At 35.2% G+C, this 6,258-nt stretch overlaps 1 long non-coding RNA gene across 1 annotated transcript; it reads left to right on the top strand.

Annotated features, from left to right (window-relative positions):
• Positions 1–1,567: 1,567 nt before the first annotated feature.
• Positions 1,568–2,717, top strand: LOC145168676 (uncharacterized). The gene is made up of 4 exons (XR_013741998.1): positions 1,568–1,682; positions 1,779–1,858; positions 1,922–2,015; positions 2,639–2,717. It is a non-coding gene; the product is annotated as an uncharacterized LOC145168676 (long non-coding RNA).
• The last annotated feature ends 3,541 nt before the right edge of the window (positions 2,718–6,258 follow it).

The following is a 6,258-nucleotide window of genomic DNA, read 5'->3' as shown; positions in this document are numbered from 1 at the left end:
TTTGTTGGTCGGTTGCGCATTGATAATAAGAAAACGCACCAGTAACTTGGTGTTATAAAACTTATTGTTGTGTGTGATTCGATCAGTAAATGCAAGCGAGCATTTGAGTCGAAGTTTATCCATTCCTTTTACCCAAAGTGGGATAAAAGCGATATCTGTGGGCCCCTCGATGATTTAGTGATGACACCCTGAGCGCTTGGCCAAGACGGGACTAATTTGATGTGTTCAATTGTAGTCTGTTGTCAGTAGTCATAAATCAGAAGTCGGGAAACTATATAGAGACAATGATCAAATTCATGTCTTGTGTCTATATGATATCTTGAGAATGGAGGAATATATAATCCATTATCTAAAGGACAAGTTACTGATCAGAGTTGACAGTGGCTTTTGAAAGCTACGATTGCTGATCAGGTTCTGAAGTTATACAGAATAGTGATTAGACTTATCTAAGTGGGAGACTGTTGGATTAGTGTCTAAGTCCATAACTATTTTGGTATGTACTTGACCCGATTATGAGCATAGTCCTTTTGGGTTGCCTTCACCATAGCAATATGTAGGATGAATTAAGGAGAGAAAGGTTTAATTATGATTTATTAATATATTATAAGAATAATATATTAAAGGAGAAATCATATTGTTTAATTAATATTAGTCAAGAATTAATTAAGAATTAATTTAGTGGCTAAAAGAGATTAATTAAACTTAGGGGACTGGATTTGTAATTATAAGATAATTGCAATTGGGCTATGGATTACCTAAATAATATAGGTTGGACGAATTCTATGGGAAGCCCATAAGGAATTCGTCCAAGAGATATGTTAAAGGAGTCCATGGGCTGCTTAGGGCTTAAGCAGCCAGACTAGGGTTTCCTAGTTATAAACCATAATAGCCTACATGTATATAAAGGACCCTTAAGCCCCAAAAACGTGGACAACTAATCCTTTAGGGTTTCCAGCAGTTTTTGGTGCCTCCTCTCTCCTCCCTCCTCATCCAATTTGCTTAGTGGTGTTTGTGACTCCATTAGAGGTGCAACACTTGAGGCACTAAGCTTTCTGAAGCCAATCAAAGCAAGGATTGATTGTTATTGCTATATAACAATCAAAGGTAATTACTAAACCCTTATTTCAGTTCTTATTTGATAGATCTAGGGTTTATAGCTTTGGATATTCAATTGCATGTTCATTAGACAAACTAGATCCAAAAGCTATTAGGGTTTGCATGTACACCATAGGAATGATGTATTGCTCGAAACCCATCAGTTTATGCGTATTGCTATGCATAAAATTATGGAAATCATGGTGATGTGGATCCGACGGAATTGAAATTCAAGATTCTATTCCATGGCATGGTTGGTTGACAAATGAATAAAATCCTTGGAATTCCATGTTTGATAGATTTTTTCATTTCTAAGGGAGGCTAGAAGGAATTCATTTCTATCCCTGATTTCTTATTAGAAGACTAAAATACCCTCATTATATATATTGAAAAAAAATATATTATTATATATATTCACATGTAAGGGAGCATGCAACAACGGTTTTAGTTGGCTTAATGAAGGTTGAAGATGGAGAACTATCAAATAACTTCTGTGAAAGAGCTTATAGTGAGGCTACAAAGCTTCAGAAAAAAGAAAACAAAATTTGCTAACACCCAAGGGTATACAAGTTGCTCTGGACAAACTGGTAAATTACTGATGATGTTGCCCCATGTATATATTGTTGATTTTTTTATATCGTTTTTCTAATAAATCACTACTTTTTGTGTTTTTATTGATTCAGAAGGAAATTAATTCTAATATGACATTAATTTGGTGTCATCAACGAGCAATGCGCTCTTTCTTGCAACAGTTGGTGAAAATGTAAGCAAGATTTTTTTATTGTTTTCAATTGTTTGTTACTGTATTAACTTTTTATGTTTATAGGGTGGAGGGTTCTAGTATGGTATGGGATCTGATGCAAGCTCGTAATATTACTCCATCTCTTCATGTTGTTAAAACATATTACAATGGTTTAAAGGTGAGCCTCATGCCATTTCATTTCATTTTTTTTTAACTTGAGTATTGGAAGAAATACAAGTAAGTTGCAATTTCTTGCATTTAGGCCATTTTTTGGTGAAAATGCAAGAAATAACAACATACTTTATAGATTTGACTTTGGAAAAAAATAATTTACTCTTTCGCAATGGTTCATTCCATTAAAAGTTGTGTAATGGGTCGTTTTGCAATGTTTTATTCCTTTCCATTTCATCTTGGAATGAAAAGAAACAACCCAAAACCATGGAATGAAATTGAACAAAATGAAAGGAATCACATTCCTTTAAGAATGGTCGATTCCATTCCAACAGGCCAAACAACATTATTTAAATCGAATGTAAGAACCATTTCATACCAACCTTGATTCCATTGTAATAAACTAAAATGGGACATGACTGAGTAAGCTTTGTTGGCCTTTCTCCATTAAAGGGCATTCACGTTTTTTGTAGCGTGTTCAATTATAATTTAAAGTTAGAATATAAAATTACGATGATAAATTTAGAATATGAAAGTAAAATGCCATAATAAGAAAAACATAAAATATTTAGAAAAAGAAAAGGGACAATTATTTGTCTTAATATTAATTTGGTTTTTGGGTTTTTACAGTGACCATCGGGTGCTAGTAGTACCAGGCCTGTCAATGTTGATACACAATTGAAGCTCGATAAGGTGTATGAAAACTTGGGCCAAATGCTAGTAGTACCAGGCCTATCAATGTTGATACACAATTGAAGCAAGTCATAAATTACAACATACAAAGTCAGTCGTAAATGTATGTCAAAAATGTGTGTCGTGTATGTCTGCCATAATTGTAGGTCATGAAGGTCTGTCGTAAATATTTATGACAGGCCAAATGCCTGTCATTTTCAATTATGACATGGCTTTCAATGACAGACATTTGTCTATCATGTATAGGTATTTATGACAGGCAATGTCTGTCAAGAAAAGCCATTTTTCTAGTAGTGTAAATAGCTTATGTTCACAAAATAAAGAATGTCTATAAATATGCATGCATTAAGGCCCTTAGGTTAAATTAAATTTCACATCTCAATAGCCTAATAAGTAACCAACAATCATATAAAAAGTGATGAACTTTAGGCTTAACCATTAAGTCCTTATTAGAACACCAAAAGTGATTTAAAAGCTATTATGATCAATTTATCCAAATCTGTCATCCAACTTCTAAAATTCGTGCAAGTCAATAAGAACACCTAAAAATCATGAGACCTATTTTTATGGAAATCTTAGTGTGTCTAGTTTCTTCAAACTTTGAATCATATTTCGAAATTTCAACTTCTTAAGGGGTAAAATTGGCAATCTTCTGAGGTTGGTCCATGCTGTCAAAGATTTCATGCATTGTCTTCAAAAAATCATAGTAAATTCATTAGAACTCCAAATACCAAAATTCCAAATTCTGTAGTTAGATATGGATGTATAATTTCCTACATATAAAGGGAATAATGTAATTCTTAGTAGATTGATACAGTTTATTCCAAAAGCGTTGAGTGGTCCAAAAAGTGACAGCTTAAAGTTACTAACTTGTAAATTTAATATAAAATCAACCAAAAATCATTAAAACGAGATCTTTATATTTCTGAAAAGATAAAAAAGGGAACTTTACCAATATTATTTTATCGAAATTTAAGAATGGGTTGAAAGGTAAGAAAACTGATCCCAAAAAGAGCACTACAATAAAAGAGAAAATAAGAAAATATATACATAAGTTTTATAAGAGTAATACAATAAAGCACAAGCTAAATAATCTTATAATTGTTGTGTAGGTTCTTGAAAAGGAAAGGATCCATCTTGATCATGCTAGCTGATTTTCATGTTCAAGGAGGTGAGTTACACTAAGTCTCCTATTATGTGTACGTAATCACATATGATTTATGTGGCTAAGATTCATTTTCGCGTTCTCAGTTCAATAATTGTTTTTTCCACTTTAATCATATGTGATTAAATACATTTAATCAGATGTGATTATATTTTTCTAATCACATATGATTTTATTTGGAAAAAAACGAATATTGTCTATATAAATCATATGTGATTAGATACATACAATCACATGTGGTTATATACACGATAACAAATATTGAACCAAGAACATGAAAACAAATATTTATCAAAATTAATCATATGTGATTAAATACATCTAATTGATGGGTTTTGAGCATTCTAACACTCCTAAGTGTACATGCAACCCTAAATACCTTGGATCTATGTTTTCTCTATTATACATGCAAATATGAACTTTCCAAGGTATTCATCCTAACTAGCATAATAACATTGATTCATATGAACATATCAAGTTAGAATTACATACCTCTTTGATGTAGATTGTCTTCATGAAGCTTGAGTGCCTAGTGCCCCAAGTGTGACACCTCAAATGGTTCACACAACACCCAATGCACATGGAATGACTTGAGAGAAATGGAACACTCCTTGAAATCGTCTAGCCCTCATATTCACATATTAGTGCACGATTTCTTGAGCCATGGGATTCTTTTATATGGTGGCTATTAGGGTTACACCATGTAACTCATAACTTTACCCATTCCTTATGCTCCATGGATTTTAACCTCCATGGAGTATCCATGGGTCACCCCATGGACTTAGTCCAACATAAGGAATCTTGGATCACAAGCCCACATATATAAGAATGAATGATTTACACAATCAACCCATATATTTAATTAGTCTCCTATTGATCACTTAATTAATTCCAAATTAATTCTTGATCAATACTAATTAAATAACCTTATTAATATATTAGAACTTATAATATATTAATAAACCTTAAGTGTTATTTCTCTCATTTTAGTCTATCAAAATGCATGATGCCATGCAACCCAAACGGACCATGCCGGGTCGGGTCAAGTCTTACCAATTATAGTTATGGACTTAGACATTAATCCAACACTAATCACATGTGATTATATAAATCTAATCACATGTAACATCCCAATTTTCAGGTCCAAAAATTTCTTTTTAATTAACCAACACATAAAAACATTCATAAGAAAATACTGTGAAAACACATCATCTAATAAAACAATGTATCATGTCTAAAAACCCAAGCCATAGAATAATAACATATCAGAGTACAATCCCAGAAAACTCCATGCGGAAATCATATGTGTGTGTGATGCGATGCTACGCCGCCGGCTCCATCCCCTTAGACGAAGAGGTACCTGAAACCAAAACCGAAACCGTAAGCACGAAGCTTAGTGAGTTCCCCCATCATACCACATACCATACAATATCATCGGTATCTCTCAACCGATAATCATCATCGGTATCTTTCAACCGGTAACCAACATCGGTATCTTTCAACCGGTAATCGTCATCGGTATCTTTCAACCGGTAACCATCATCGGTATCTTTCAACCGGTAATCGTCATCGGTATCTTTCAACCGGTAACCATCATCGGTATCTTTCAACCGGTAACTGTCATCGGTATCTTTCAACCGGTAACTGGGGACTATTCCACCCCTACCACTAGCATACAACAGTAAGGTACAATCATACAGTCAGGCATATCCGGGTACTGACCTACCCCACGGCCCTAAGGGCCGCTGTCAGGGATCCTAATCCCTACTATTCACGTAACATATCATGCAGATAATACTCGTAACCAAAGCACATAACCAAACCAAGATAATTATCACAAAGACAATCATCTTACAAATACTCCTCTTTGGTGGGCCGGCATTGTGGCCTTAGACCCACCCCTACTGGAAGGTAACTCACCTTAATGTCGTGCAGTGTTTGAATTATCCTCGGCGCACAAGTCGACTCCCTTCGACTCCTCGATCCCTACACGACGACCTTCAAGTCAACACACAACCAGTACAACCCTAAACAGGTTCAGTCCAAGTCTAGTCAAAGTCAACTTCAAGTTGACCCGACTCGCCGAGTTAGGCCGTCAACTCGTCGAGTCCCTCACCCTTTACTCGTCCTTATCCACGACCCGAATCGTCGAGTTGGGTCGTCAACTCGACGAGTTCCTCCCTCACATGAACATCGAATGAAACTCATCCGACTCGCCGAGTTGATGAACAACTCGTCGAGTTCACCTTCATCTGATGAACAAGTTATGTCCTCGACTCGCCGAGTTGATGAACAACTCGTCGAGTTCATCTTCATCTTTACGAAGATTGCCTTGGACTCGCCGAGTCTGTTCTAGCACTCGTCGAGTCCCATGAACTCCAGGTCTAAAATC

Source organism: Lactuca virosa, chromosome 4 (genome assembly GCF_052849685.1).
Source record: "Lactuca virosa cultivar CGN04683 chromosome 4, Lactuca_virosa_CGN04683_v6, whole genome shotgun sequence".
In the NCBI taxonomy this organism is placed as follows: Eukaryota; Viridiplantae; Streptophyta; class Magnoliopsida; order Asterales; family Asteraceae; genus Lactuca; species Lactuca virosa.
This window is presented reverse-complemented; position numbering and strand designations above follow the sequence as displayed.